Below are 15,712 nucleotides of genomic sequence, written 5' to 3'. Positions count from 1 at the left end.
GCAGGTGTGTTGAGCTGCCTTCCTGAACCGCTGCAGTCCTTGAAGTTTAGGTATACCCACCATGTTGTTAGGGAAGGAGTTCTAGGATTTTGACCCAGCGACAGTGGAGGAACAGCAATATGTTCCATGTCAGGATGGTGAGCGATTTGGAGCAGAACTTGGCACGTGGTGGTGTTTCCAGGTATCTGCTGCCCTTGTCCTTCTAGGTGGTAGAGATCACGGGTTTGGAAGGTGCTGTTGAGAAAACCCTTGGTGGGTGTTGCTGCGGTGCATTTTGTAAATGGGTGGCACAGTAGTTAGCACGGCTGCCTCAATGCCAGGGACCTGGGTTCAATTCCGGCCTCAGGTGACTGTGGAGTTTCTCCCCGTGTCTGCATAGATTTCCTCCGAAAGTCCAAAGATGTGCAGGTTATGTGAGATTATGGGGATAGGGCAGGGGAGTGGGCCTGGGTAAGATGGTCTTTCAGAGAATTGGTGCAGACTCGAAGAATGGCCTCCTTCTGCATTGTATGGATTCTATGGTACCCTGCTGCCACTGTGCATTGGCGATGTAGGGAGTAAATATTTAAAAGGTGGTGAACGGAGTGTCAATCAAATAAGCTGTTTGTTGTATTAACCGGAATGGTGTGGAGCTTCTTGTTTCGTTGGAGCGGCACTCATGCCTTGTAGATTGTGAATAGGCTTTCGGGAGTCAGGAGGCAAATTACTCACTGCAAGATCCCTAGCCTCTAACCTGCTCTTGTAGTCACAATAGTTAAGTGGCTGGTGCAGTTTGGTTTGTGGTCAATGGTGTTGATGCTCGGGGTTTTCAGTGATGATAATGTCATTGAATGTCATGGGGAGATGGTTGGATTCTCTCTTGTTGGAAATGGTCACTGCCTGGCACACGTGTGGTGCAATGTTACTTGCCACTTATCTGCCCAAGCCTGAATGTTGCCCAGGTCCTGCTGCATATGGACGTGGGCTGCTTCAACATCTCAGCAGTTATGAATGGTGAACATTGTGTAGTCTTCAGCAGCAAACATCATCTCTACTTCTGACCTTATGATGGAAGGAAGGTCATTGATGAAGCAGCTGAAGATGAAATGAAAATTGCTTATTGTCACAAGTAGGCTTCAAATTAAGTTACTGTGAAAAGCCCTTAGTCGCCACATTCCGGCACCTGTTCGGGAAGGCTGGTACGGAAATTGAACCGTGCTGCTGGCCTGCCTTCAAAGCCAGCGATTTAGCCACGTGCTAAACCAGTTGGGCACTGCCCTGAGGAACTCCTTTGCTAATGTCTCGGGACTGAGATGATTGATATCTAGCAACCATCCTCACTGGCTAGAGTCATGCCTACCACAAAGGGAAAGTACTCCTGTCTCCCCAATTCCCACAGGCTTCCTTGAAGCCACACTGGGGTAAATACTGCCTTGATGTCAAAGTGATCACTCTGGCCTCAGTTCTCCTGTTGGGTGGAGGTTAGACGCCAGCATAGATCTGTTGGGCCGAATGATCTTTCTGCGAACTTCCATCCAATGACTGCAAGTATTAATTTTTAAAACTGGGAATAAATTTCACACAGGAGGCAAGGCTCAAGGTTAATAACATTTCGGAATAGATTTCCTGGTGGTTATTTTTATTTTGGTAAAACAAACGCAATGCCAGCACTAGTTCCTCTGACTGGGCAGGGGGAATCTCGGGCAGAGTGTCCACGCCGTCGTAAACACCGTCGCGTTTTATAACGACATGAACGGGCCGCTCCCACGTCTAATTCTGGCCCCTCCAGGGAGCCAGCACGGTTCACATCGCTCCAGTCGCAGATCCCGGCGTGAACTGGGCACCGCGGGATCCACGCATGCGCAGTTGCGCCGGTGCCAACGAGGGTATGCGCAGTGGCACCAGTGCCACACGTGCATGCGCAGTGGCTTCCTACAACGCGCCGGCCCCGATGCAACATGGCGCAGGGGCCGGCACATAGGAAAGGAGGCCCCCCAGTCACAGAGGCCGGCCCGCCAATCGGTGGGTCCCGATCGCGGGCCAGGCCACATCGGAGGCCCCCCTGGGGTCGGACCCCCTCCCCAGGCCGCCACCCGACCCTTACACGCTGAGGTCCTGCCGGCTCAGAGCAGGTTAGAACGGCGCCGGCGGGACTCTGCTCTTTTCCTACTGCCGCTCGGCCCATCTGGGCTGGAAAAAAAAAAAAAAAAAAAAAAAAAAAAAAAAAAAAAAAAAAAAAAAAAAAAAAAAAAAATCGGCGGGGCGGCCGCTTACAGCAGTCCACAACCAACGCCGCACCAACCAACGCCGCACCAACCACGCCGGCGCCAATGGAGTTGATTCTCCGCAGCGTGCCGGCGTGGCCCATTTGCGCGGATTCAAGAATCCCGCCCCTCATTCTGAAGCTTCCTGTGCCTAGATTAAAAATAAAGCATTAACAAGAGTTTGGTCAGGGGAAGAAAGCATGTGTAGAATTGTTGCTCAAGCGACTTCAAAAAGCATCGAGGGAAAGCGAAGACAGGGAGGGCAGCAGGACCCAACCGAGTAACAATTTTTAAAATCAACTGGTGGAGACATCCAGCAGTGGCTGGGAAAGGAGGATGGATCATTCAGACCCGGGGCCTAGAGCGTACTCCTGCCAAATCACCATGGAAATAGGTTTAATTTAATTTAATATTAAAGGAGCTTGTAAAAGTGTTGCGGGTCTATTCAGAGGGTGCAGGGTTCTGCAGAAGGTGGGGGGGGGGGGTGTCATGGAAAAGAGAAAGAGGGGGAGAATTGGAAAGGCCTTCAGTTATTTAAACTCGTTAGGGTTAGGGTTAGGATTGGGGTTAGGGAAAGGCCGGCATTTATTGCCCATCCCCAACTGCCCTGAAGAATTGGGCGATGGGAAGCCACCTTCTTGACAGTCTATGTGGCGCAGATGTACACAATCCTTTTGTTCCTGCAGCAACTTTATATAAACAAACAACTTGTTCGAAGAGATGTTAAGAGCCCAACCACAATGCTGTGGACCTGGAGGCACATGCAGGCCAGACCTAGTAAGGACGGCAGATTTCCTTCCCTGAATGGCATTAATCATGAAACTGTGCTTGAAGGTTGACACAGACATAATGGGCCAAAGGGCCATCACTGCGCTGTGGGACTCAACTGGATCGCTGTTCACCAACGAGATGAGCATTTTATTCCAGATATACCCCCAGTGCCATCGTGGGATTTGAACTGGTCACTCTCGAGCATTAGCCCAGGTCTTCAATTACTAGTCCAGTAATATTACCAAGTGGCTACATTCCCCAGGAATACACAACAGGCTTTTGGCCACAATCCTCATCAGGTTTGATAGCCAATGAAAGAGCCTGACCAGGACATGGCGACACCTAGCCAGCGAGTGGACTCTCCTGCCACTGCAACACTTTACACAACCCGCAAAGAGGCATAGTGGCACAGTGGTTAGCACTGCTGCCTCACAGCTCCAGGGTCCCGGGTTCAATTCCGGCCTCGGGTGACCGTGTGTGGACTTTGCATGTTCTCCCGGTGTCTGTGTGGGTTTCTTCCGGGTGCTCCAGTTTCCTCCCACAGTCCAAAGATGTGCAGTTTAGGTGGATTGGCCATGATAAATTGCCCTTTATATATAGTGTCCAATAAGTTAGGTGTGGTTACGGGGATAGGGTGGAGGTGTGGGTTTAAGTAGGGTGGCCTTTCCAAGGGCCGGTGCAGACTTGATGGGCCGAATGGCCTCCTTCTGCACTGTAAATTCTATGATCTATAGGACAATTGTTAAGAGTCGGGTTCTCTGTTCAAATCACACTGCTCTGGCATTTTCTAACCTGTTCCAAAGAATTTCATTTCTGTACAAAATCCAACACATTCTTAACCTTATTATCTCAGTGCCCAGCTTATTAAGTCAGTTAGACAGCAAGTTAGTCAGCAATTTGGAACTCGCAGTTTAAACATACACAATGTGAACAAGTACAGTTTTCACTCCATATGCAGAAGGAATCTATTAACACCTCCCCGTCGTTTGAATCTCTGTTGTACTTCAGAATGAACATGGTGCTCCCCCAGTTCACCACTGTGGTGAATGTGATTCACACTATATATAGTTGCCAATATCACTCCATGTATACATGTTCGTTGTCTACCCATTGTAAGTGCAGTTGCACTATCCGACCACCAGGGGGAGTCGCTCTGGGAGTATGCGAGAGTTTGTACTGGGCTCCGCCCAGGACTCCTCCCCCTGGGACCGATGTATAAAGATCAGTGCCTTAGAGCCAGCCTGCCATTTCACCTAAAGTTCAACGACAAATAGGCTGGCTCTATTGTAAGTGTATTAAAGCCTCTGTTCAGATCCAACTACACGTGTTTGCTGAATTGATGGTTCCATCAACCACTTGCCCAGAAATGGACACAAGCTTCCCCTTTGCTCCCACCCGCTTCTGCAGCTGTTGGCCCTGGCTGGTTTGTTGCTCCACGAATATTAAAGCCCACTCCTATCGCGCCAGGGTAACCTTAAACTGTGGGTGTTCAGGAGGCAAGCTCGTGAAAAATGGCAGCTACGATTTCTCTTTTCAATCACTTTCAGTGACCACAAAAAAAAAACTCATCCGGCACCATCTCCGCCTCACCCAGGAGGTACATCGGTGGTCCCACAGCACAAACAGACTGCCACCATGCTAGAAGGTTGGTGTTGACTAACTACAAGTGAGGCTACTGCAACACAATTTTAACCACGAACATTCATTTTCACCTTACAGATTACCGGTTAATGGACTTCACGTGTTTGAATATTTATTTAACACCTCCCACCATCTAGTAACCAAGGAAATTAAGCACTTTCGCACACAGCTTTTCACCATCCCATTTTTCAGTAAATGCATGCAAAGGTTAAAGTCCGTATTCATGCACCCTGCAAGTATCAAGAGTTCGTATCACCCAACTAGACTGTCTATTACTCATTCTTGTATTTACTAAATCCAAAATGCAAATAACCACATCCGGATTCCCATAGCTGCTACCCTGTGCTGGGAAGGTGAAGGAAATGTTCTTTTCTGGCAACAAGTTCTGATGATCAAGAAGGCACAGTTCAGAGGGGAGGTTGACTTAATGATAACATTCAAAAAGAAAGTGTCATGATATGCAGACATGCAGATAATGATATACAGACAGGCAGCTAATGAACACAGAGAACAGGACATGACCAATGAGCAGGCAGGACACTCAGGGGTGGCGTCTCACTATAAAAGGAACAAGGCACTCACACCCCACCTCTTTCCACTGATGAACATCTACAGAGTGAGTCAGGGTGTGTGTACAGTATCACATCTCCAGCACGTGGCTAAGAGCTAGTCTGGTTCAGTCAGACAGAGCAACCACACTTAGGTTAGCAGAGAGTCGAACTCACAGAGAACTGTGCTAACTGTGCTACTGGTTCAATAAATCAGATTGAACTAACTTCAAGGTCTGGAGTATCTTTTGGTTAAAGCTGCATCCAGTTGCGGCCTGTGTTAGCCGAGAGTACATTAACACATCAGTGACTGCAGACATATGGTGGGGGGGGGGGGGGGAAATCAGCAGGGCTATAGGGAAGGAGGAGAAGCGACTGTGGGGATGTTTGGATAGCTCACTCAAAGCCAGTGCAGGCAGAGGGGCCAAGTGGCCTCCTTCTGGGTTAGAAGATTCTCCATGCCTGCAGGAGCTGTAAGAGAATCTAGTGTTTGGGGACTGGGAGGAGAAACAGGAGACAGAGCGGGTATCGGATGTGAGCAGGAGGTCAGACAGTGATTCACAAGCGCTGCAGAAACGACAATCAAAATACTCCAGCCGTCAACAATTCAGGCCCAGTGTTTGCTATATGCCAATCGCGAGCAATCACATTGTCACAGGGAAACCCATTTGAACCTTCGACATGAGCAATCAATATGAATCCAGTGCTGTACGGCGGCAACCTGGTGTGTGTGAGATGCCTCTCCTGTATAATAACAGGAACTGACAAATTCTTTAAAATCAGCGAGTTGAACAATATTCCCAACTTTGTAATGTGCACCTTGTTTGTCACAAATCAGCGGTGGTTGTTTTTTTCTTTAGACACACAAACATTGCCCTCCACCCACACCGCCACCTCCCAAGTCTCAACCCAACCTACATAGAATCCCTGCTTCACTTCTCCGGACCACTCCTTGATTTGGCACTGCTGCCTCACAGCTCCAGACTCAATTCCGGCCTTGGGTGACTGTCTGTGGAGTTTGCACTTTCTCCCAGTGTCTGCGCGAGTTTCCTCCCACAGTCCAAAGATGTGCAGGTTAGGTGGATTGGCCATGATAAATTGCTCTTAAGTGTCCAAAATTGCCCTTAGTGTTGGGTGGGGTTACTGGGTTATGGGGATAGGGTGAAGGTGTTGACCTCGGATAGGGTGCTCTTTCCAAGAGCCGGTGCAGACTCGATGGGCTGAATGGCCTCCTGCACTGTAAATCCTATGATGATTCAATGATTAAACCCATCCTCTCTTCGGTCTAACACAATTCACACTCCTCGCCCTCCGAAAAGAGGTGGTCATCCAAAACTCTGCAACCAGTGTCCTAACTTGCACCAAGTCCTGTTCACCAGTCTCCCCTGCTCCCGGTTAAACAGCAACTCAATTTTCAATCCCTCCATGGTCTTGACCATCCCCATCCCTGTAATCTCCTCCAGCCCCACAACCCCATCATATTTGTGCTTGGTCAATAAATTTAGTCCTCTTGAGCACCTGATCGCTCTGTCATCAGTGGCCATGCCTGCAGGTGGCTAGGCCCCAAGCTCTGGAATACCCCCCCCCCCCCCCCCCCCCCCCTTACCTCACAATACCTTAAAATCTACCTCTTCAACCAAGCTGTGCTCTATTTGATCTAACACCACCTCATGGGTCTTGGGTATCATATTTTGCTTTCCATTTCTTCAGTGTTACATCTTGGGATCTTTTATTACATTAAAATAATTTAATTAATTACATTAAATTAATTTCCCACCAATAGATTTGCTAGAATTGAAAAGAAACTTGCTACTTGCATTTATGTAGCACCCCTTTCGCAACAGCTAGTCATCCCGTGGTGCTTTTCAGCCATTGTACAGTCACTATTGTTATGTAGGAAATCACAAGCAGCCAATTTGTGTGCAGTAAGTTCTCAGACAGCAATGTGATTTTTTTTTTTATAAATAGACCGTCTTGTCCGGGCATTTTAAGGGATGGCACAGGAGGAATAAAAATTGGTCAGGTCAGGAGGAGAAATGCCTCTGCTCTTCTTCAAAACGGTCACAGGATCTACAAGGAGGTTAAAAGGGGGCCTCAATTTAGCAATTCACCGTGCAAAAGACAGTGGGCGGGATTCCCCATTCTGCCAGACCCGTTTCTGGAGCAGAGCACCCACCCTCCCTGCCGGCAGCAGGATATTCCACCCCGGCAGCCGCCCAATGGAGTTCACCATTGGGGCCACCCCCACTCCGTTGGGATATGCGCGGGCGGGCGTATGCTGCCAGCAAAAAGGGGAGGATCCCACGGGCGGAGAATCCCGCCCAGCATCTCGGACAGTGCAGCACTCCTTCAGTACTACGCTGGGAGTGGCAGTCTAGATTTTATGTTCAAGGGGAGTAAGAGTTAAATCCATGAGCTCCACCGTGTGTGATCACTGGTGAGTTTTAACAAGGAGCCAATAGCAATTTTAAAAAAAATCTATGTTTTCCCTTTTCTCTCACCAATGATATTACTAACTCTTTCCCCTCCCCACAAAATCCTAAATTACTCTTCATCTAGTTCTGCTCATCTCATTATAGAAACTCTTTATGTTCTAATCGAACATCGTGGACGCAAATTTAAAAAAGATTTGGAGTACCAGATTCTTTTGTTTTCCCCAATTAAGGGGCAATTTAGCATGGCCAATTCACCTACCCTGCACATCTTTGGGTTGCGGGGGGATGAGATCTAAGCAGACACAGGGAGAATGCGCAAATTCCACACGGACAGTGACCCGAGATCGAACCCGGGTCTTCGGTGCCGCAGCAGTGCTAACCACTGTGCCACCCTGCTGCCCCTTGGGCGTGATTATCAGAGAGTATAGTTTTGGGTGCATGGTGCAGAGAATGACAGATATTTAACGGCACTTTGCCAGGGTTTTATTGGCTTCGGCGACGAATGGCCTACCATGGCCGCCCTTGCATCATTTCCTGCACTGACGAGCTCAGCTCACCAGCGCATGACGAGTATTCACGGATCGGAGCAACATTTTTAAATGGCGTCTCGATTTTCCAACCCCCTCATCGTAGCCTCCAGAACACTCTTTCCTCCTCCTCCCACCACTGCATCCAACGTACCTCTTACGGGGTCCTTGAGCAATACCCTCTCACGAGCAACCCAGGCCCGATCCCTGGCACCCTGCCTATGCTGCTGCCAGAGAATCAGTCTGGCATTGCCTAGGTGCCAGGAGTGCGAGGGTACAACCATGCCCAGAGCCCGACCGCCCAGGAGTTTCCAATGGCCTTGGGAGAAAGACGAACCTGCCCATCCGTTCAACCACCAACCCAGTTCTCCAATATCCCTCCTTTCTCAAAATGGTTCAAACCCATCATTTTGAACCCTGTTTGTATATATTTTGGGGGCATGGCTATTCTAGGCTCATGATGCGAGCTATCTAGAACGCTTCTAGAACTCTTACCCTCGACTCCTTTGGCAACATATCCAATGCTTTGGTCAAAATAAGACTGCTTGTATTATTAATAAAAACGACCATTGCAGAACACCCTGCAGGGAACGGTGTGGGACTTCCCATCTACACTGTAGTCGAGGGCTCTCTTTACAATAAATCAAGGACTCCACATAACTGTCTTTCTTACTCATTCCTCTCACTGACCTGCAGTGCACATTGTCAAGTCCACACTTGCTATCGGATGGGTTCACTCTATTCACCAACCTCCTTTACATCAATGTCACAGCATCTCTTGTATTACAATGATGATAGACATTCAGGTCCATCCTCCTCAGTTCTGATCAGTAATATAAAAGTTATGTTACTAGACTAGTTAATGAGCAGATCAGATTAATAAGTCGGACAGGCTAGTTCCAAATCCTAGTATGGCAGATGGGCAACACAAGGTAAAACGCTAGTGTCCGCGATGTTGACCAGATAAACATTGATGGTCATTTTTAAAAACTCCATCTGGTTCACAAAATGTCCTTTAGGGGAGGAAATCAGTCATACTTACCTGGTCTGGCCTATTTAGGACCCCAGGCACACAGCAATCTGACTGACACTTAAATGCCTGAAGTGCCTAATAAGCAATTCAGGAAATGAATGACAGTGATAACCACATGAATGAACTTTGAAAATAACCTTCGGAAGTGAGGTTCTTCTCATCTCTTGAAAGTCCAACCAATTTTGCACATAAGCAGCTTCAACATCCAATTATCGTCACCTTGTTATAGACCTCTCGCTGTTCCTCTTCACCACCATTACAGCTCTGTTGGACTTTTCCATTCTCTGGCCTCCAATAATGCTAACTCCTAATTGCATTCCATCCACTGGAGGTCTCGAACAACGATGAGTCATAAATACAGGAGGGAGAAAGAGAATCTAGTGCAGTGGTGTAACAACAACAACAATCTCCCCCTCAATGTCAGCAATACTAAAGAGCTGGCCACTGACGTCAGGAAGCCAAGTATTGTACACACCCCTGTCTGCATCAATGGTTTTGATTGATTACGATTGTGTGTACCAAAGTACAGAGAAAAGTATTTTTCTGCAGCCAAGGGAACGTACACAGCAGACAAAGAGAATAATCGACAGAGTAAATAGACAAATAGTCAATTGGTTACAGTGCAGGGCAAGGGCCAAACAAAGTAAATACACAAGCAAGAGCAGCATAGGGCGTCGTGAATAGTGTTTTTACAGGGAACAGATCAATCCGAGGTGGAGATGATTAACAGCTTCAAATTCCTAGGTATGCACATCACCAGCAATCTGTCTTGGTCCACCCACGTTGCGCTACGACCAAGAAAGCACAACAGGGCCTATACTTCCTCAGGAAACTAAGGAAATATAGCATGTCCACATTAACTCTTACCAGCTTTTACAGATGCTCCATAGAAAGCATCCTATCTGCCTGCATCACAGCCTGGTATGGCAACTGCTTGGCTCAAGACTGTAAAAAACTTCAGAGAGTCGTGAACACCGCCCAGTCCATCACACAAACCCGCCTCCCATCCACAGTTCCCGCTGCCTTGGGAAAGCGGGCAGCATAATCAAAGACCACTCCCACCCAGCTTACTCACCCTTCCAACTTCTTCCATTGGGCAGGAGATACAGAAGTCTGAGAACACGCACTAACAGATTCTGGTAACAGCTTCTTCCCCGCTGTTACCAGACTCCTAAAAGACCCCGTTATGGACTGAACTGATCTCTTCACACATCTGCTCTACCGAGTAGTGCTACACTCCTGTGTGCTTCACCTGATGTCTATGCACTTACATTGTGTATTTATGTTTCATGCATGGAATGATCTGTCTGGACTGCAAGCAGAACAATACTTTTCACTGCACCTCGGTACACGTGACAGTAAACAAATCCAGTCCAATAAACATTGGTCAGAGCAGGGGGGTTACCCCAGTGCTCTTCGAGATCGTCGTGAGCGCGAGATCGTCGTGAGCGCGAGATCGTCGTGAGCGCGAGATCGTCGTGAGCGCGAGATCGTCAACCCGAGCTAGCAGAGGCTTTGGTTAACACCTCCTCCAAAAAGGTGGCAACTCCCAACGGTGGAGTAGTCCCTCTGTATTGAAGAAGTGCCTGGGGCGCTCAAGGTTCCAGAGTGGGACTTTGACCCCCACAACCTCCTGACTTACGAGGGTGCTGCCCACTGAGCCCTGGCTACAACTGGTGACTGACTTCTTTGTCCAAGCTCCATAAAAGATGTATGAAGCATTACAAAGGCAGTGAAAATAAAGCTCCATGTTCCAAATCATTTGCCTTACTGACAAACATTTCAATTGCGCGTTTGCGTGGACCACACCAAGGGGAAAATGAAGGCAGGGTGGTTTGAGATACCAAACTGAGGTTTTCAGGACAGGAAGAGGTTAGAAGGGAGGGAAGGCTCAACGGGCAGCACGGTAGCATGGTGGTTAGCATAAATGCTTCACAGCTCCAGGGTCCCAGGTTCGATTCCCGGCTGGGTCACTGTCTGTGCGGAGTCTGCACGTCCTCCCAGTGTGTGCGTGGGTTTCCTCCGGGTGCTCCGGTTTCCTCCCACAGTCCAAAAAGATGTGCGGGTTAGGTGGATTGGCCATGCTAAATTGCCCGTAGTGTCCTAAAAAGTAAGGTTAAGGGGGGAGGGTTGTTGGGTTACGGGTATAGGGTGGATACGTGGGTTTGAGTAGGGTGATCATTGCTCGGCACAACATCGAGGGCCGAAGGGCCTGTTCTGTGCTGTACTGTTCTATGTTCAACGAGAGAAGGCGTTTGATAATTTTGGAGAATCTTGGGCAATAACTTGTGAGATTAGGAGACAATGTTCAACACTGCGAGGGTGAGGAACTGTAATGTAACTGTATTGTTGCAGAAATGGAACTTTAGAAACAATATTTTAAAATGCATTAAGGGAAGGACTAGCCATAAAAATGGACAGAATGGTATATTTTCATCCGAGTTCTCCAGATCTAATAGGATAACGAATATCAACAGCAAAACTAAGTTTTGGAAGGGGTGTAGGAATGAGCAATTCTTTAGAATATTCCAATCTGGTAAACTGACACTGATCAATTCTCGAGAAATGAAAAGGGAAGTCAATCCAATTTAACAATTACTTGGCTACACGTATATATTAAATTGAAAGTATCACCACAGCAAACAACTTAATCCAGCCCTTCAAACAGCTGAACAGCAGAGGAAGTCACTGATTATAGGTTTTGTTTCAGTTTGGCAATTATAGAGCGTGCTTGTGAGATAATTCCCAGTGGGAACAAATAAATTGCATCCCCATTCCTCGGGTTGTGGAAAAAAACCCCAATCTGGAATTCAGCCCAACACAAGTGAGAAGTTATTTCCTCACTCACTTCTACCTCTTACAACCTGGAAGCTAATAAATTGGTTATTCAATGACAATCGCTTGTACGGGGGGGGGGGGGGGGAGAATAAAGTGTTATTGCGAACGGACTAGTAAGTCAAAGCCCAGGCTAATGCTCTGGGGTCATGGGTTCAAATCCCACCACAGCATTTGGTGGCGTTTAAAACCCATAATTAAATCGCAAATATCCATATTTTTAAATATTGATCGAATATCAAGCTAGTCTAAGTGATAGTCAGCTTTACAACCATCATTGATTATCGTATAAAACGATAAAGGAATTAAATGGGCTATCCTTACCAGGTCCAGTCTACACAAGACTCCAGGTCCACAGCAACATGGTTGACTCAACAGCAAGTCACTCAATTCAAGGGCAATAAGTGTTGGCAACAACCACATTCCACAAAAGATTTTTTAAAAACTAAGCTCTTTAATGCAGAACCTCATTCTATTGCTCATACGTTTTGAGTGTAGCCAAGCTTACCCTCAAGCAAGAGCTCCGGCCCTTCCTGGCAACAAAGGCATGTGTACTCCAAATTAACCATGAACCCCGCTCTCTCTTCATTCTCACACACCAGCTCGACATTCCCTTTGGAAGTTTCCTCACATGCACATTACCCCTGAAGGATTGATCATTGCAGCTAACAACTTACCCATAGCCATGAACGTTCTGGTTTAATCCAGATCCTGGCTTGTCCGTACCATTATTAATCACCTTGTCTACACCAATACAGCAGAGGAATATAACCAAACCTCAAGAGGAGTGCAATTCTAAGATTTGAAGACACTCTTATTGACACTGAGAATGCAAGTTAGACGTGCACCTTTCCAACCTTAGGATATCCCAATAATAATAATAATCTTTATTTTCACAAGTAGGCTTACATTGGCACTGCAATGAAGTTATTGTGAAAATCCCCAAGCCCCCACATTAAATCCCCAAGTAGTGACATTCCGGCACCTGTTCGGGTACACAGAGGGAGAATTCAGAACATCCAATTCACCTAACAGCACATCGTGGGAGGAAACCGGAGCACCCGGAGGAAACCCACACAGCCACGGGAAGAACGTGCAGACTCTGCACAGACAGTGACCCAAGCCGGGAATCAAACCTGGGATCCTGGAGCTGCGAAACAACAGTGCTAACTACCATGCTATCATGGCGCCCAAACCATGGCCATTTTTGAAGCATTGTCACTGCAGGAAACATGGCAGCCATTACAGCAAGCTCCTTGGGGTACAGTTCTATCAGCTGTGGTTCAGTGTGTAGCACACTTCGCTCTGAATCACAAGGTTTTCAATTCAATTCCCACTCCAGGGCTGGAGGACAAAAACAAATAGGAGACACTTCAGTGCAGTACTGAGGGAGCACTACACTGTCTTACGGACAAGATGTTTGAATCAGATCCTTGTCTACTAGTGTAAAAGATCCCTTGCCTGGGAGTGTAGCCTCCTGGAGGCCTGCAAAATATTTATCCCTCAAATCAACATCATAAAAACAGGGTCATTTGGTCATTGACCACATTGCTGTTCCATTCATAAATGGTGACAGAACAGACATGCAAGTTTCCCCACATGGGCACATACAAAGCAGCCTCTAGTCAATTTCATGGCAGTCAGGACCCGGGAAGCAGTTCAATATCTCAGCTGAAAGTCAGCTTCACCAACAGTGCAGCACTCACTCAGCACTGCCGCGCAGTTCTGGTCACCACATTATAGGGAGGATGTGGAAGCTTTGGAAATGGTTCAGAGGAGATTTACTGGGATGTTGCCTGGTATGGAGGGAAAGTCTTACAAGGAAAGGCTCAGGGAATTGAGGTTGTTTTCGTTAGAGAGAAGGCTGAGAGGTGACTTAATAGAGACATACAAGATAGTCAGAGGGTTAGATAGGGTGGGCGGTGAGAGTCTTTTTCCTCGGATGGTGATGAGCAACACAGGGGGACATAGCTTTAAATTGAGGGGTGGTAGATATAGGACAGATGTCAGAGGCAGTTTCTTTACTCAGAGAGTAGTAGGGGTGCGGAACGCCCTGCCTGCAACAGTAGTAGACTCGCCAAATTTAAGGGGTCACTGGATAGACATATGGATGAAAATGGAATAGTGTAGGTCAGATAGATGGTTTCACAGGTCGGCGCAACATCGAGGGCCGAAGGGCCCGTACTGCGCTGTAGTGTTCTATGTTCTAACCTGGATTCTGGGCTCAAATCACCAGAATGAGACCCCAACCTTCTGACTCACAAAATAAAAGTGGTACCCACGGAGGCAGGAGTAACGCCACAACAATAAGTACCAGCATAAAGACCAAAGAAAAATATATATATATTTTTTTAAAGCCCCCGACGAGAATTAACCCTGACCGGTGCTCATTTGCTCAAAGGTATTGGAGAAGGTGGCGTACCACCCGGAGTTAAACAGAGGGAATAGTCCATTCCTCAAGCTCCTACAAAATAATAAACAGCCGAATAAAATCACTTTAAACAAATAATTTTTTTTTTTTAAAAAGAGTTCCTCGCACGGTTCCTTGGGTTTGCAAAAATGAACAATCGAAACCGCTAAATGATCGGGCAGCAGAGAGAACCAATTGTATTGGTGCAAAATGCAACTAACACCTTAACCGGTTATTTTCCTTAAACTCACCAAATTGCAGCAACAAGCGTCGCAATTCCTCAATCCTACCGACCAGGTCGAAATGTCAAATCCGATGGGAACGCAGCATTTATTTATTTTTTTAAAAAGCCGGAGTCCTTCTGCTTGTTACTCCTCCAGCCAGTGCTGAGAGAGAGAGAGGAAAAACCCCTATTAAATCTTGCATTCAATTCGGGATCACTCCTTAAAATAGCTCCCGGTGCTGGCTGTTAACGAGCTCCGGGCAGGCTCCTGCTTGCATGGTGAGGGCTAATTGACGGTGGCTGCCTGTTTCTGCAGCGTTAATAGGGATTCCTCACTCCCAGTGTGTGTGTGTGTGTGTGTGCAGCACTCTCGACAGCGTCTCTGTCTCTTAGAGACCAGTCACTTCCACTCTCAACACTGCCACCCTTGTTCAAGGAAGCTTATCACACACATGCACACACACACACCAAGGCCACATCCTTAAACAAAGGGATAACAGGATATATCTTAGCAGTGAGAGATTGTTCAATTTCACATCGAGTAGGTGAACATTTTAGGTATTTCCATATTGAATAATAATCTTTAAACGCCTTTATTATGAATGTGCCTGCCCTCCCCCCACCCCACACACACACACACCCCACCCCACACACACACTCCCCACCCACTGGGCTGAACATGCCCAGGTTCGATTCCCGGCTGGGTCACTGTCTGTGTGGAGTCTGCACGTCCTCCCCATGTGTGCGTGGGTTTCCTCCGGGTGCTCCGGTTTCCTCCCACAGTCCAAAGATGTGCGGGTTAGGTGGATTGGTCATGCTAAATTGCCCGTAGTGTAAGGTTAATGGGGGGATTGTTGGGTTATGGGTATACGGGTTACGTGGGTTTAAGTAGGGTGATCATTGTTCGGCACAACATCGAGGGCCGAAGGGCCTGTTCTGTGCTGTACTGTTCTATGTTCTATGTTCTATGTTCAATCCTCCCATTGAAAAAAAAACAGACCATTTCAGGTTTACAAATGATGATATTGTGGCTCCTTGCATTCTTT

General features: G+C 47.3%; 1 protein-coding gene across 2 annotated transcripts in view; it reads right to left on the bottom strand.

The window, feature by feature from the left end:
- The window catches only part of myo7aa (myosin VIIAa), a 216,788-nt gene extending 201,771 nt beyond the window's left edge, over window positions 1-15,017 (bottom strand). For both annotated transcript variants that reach the window (XM_038817836.1, XM_038817837.1), the window contains exon 1: window positions 14,695-15,017. The gene's annotated coding sequence lies outside the window, so the exon portion shown is untranslated. The remainder of the gene's footprint in view (window positions 1-14,694) is intronic.
- Between the last annotated feature and the right edge of the window lie 695 nt (window positions 15,018-15,712).

This window comes from Scyliorhinus canicula, chromosome 14, assembly GCF_902713615.1.
Source record: "Scyliorhinus canicula chromosome 14, sScyCan1.1, whole genome shotgun sequence".
In the NCBI taxonomy this organism is placed as follows: Eukaryota; Metazoa; Chordata; class Chondrichthyes; order Carcharhiniformes; family Scyliorhinidae; genus Scyliorhinus; species Scyliorhinus canicula.
The sequence above is the reverse complement of the archived record's forward strand: the minus strand, read 5'-3'. Positions and strand labels throughout refer to the sequence as shown.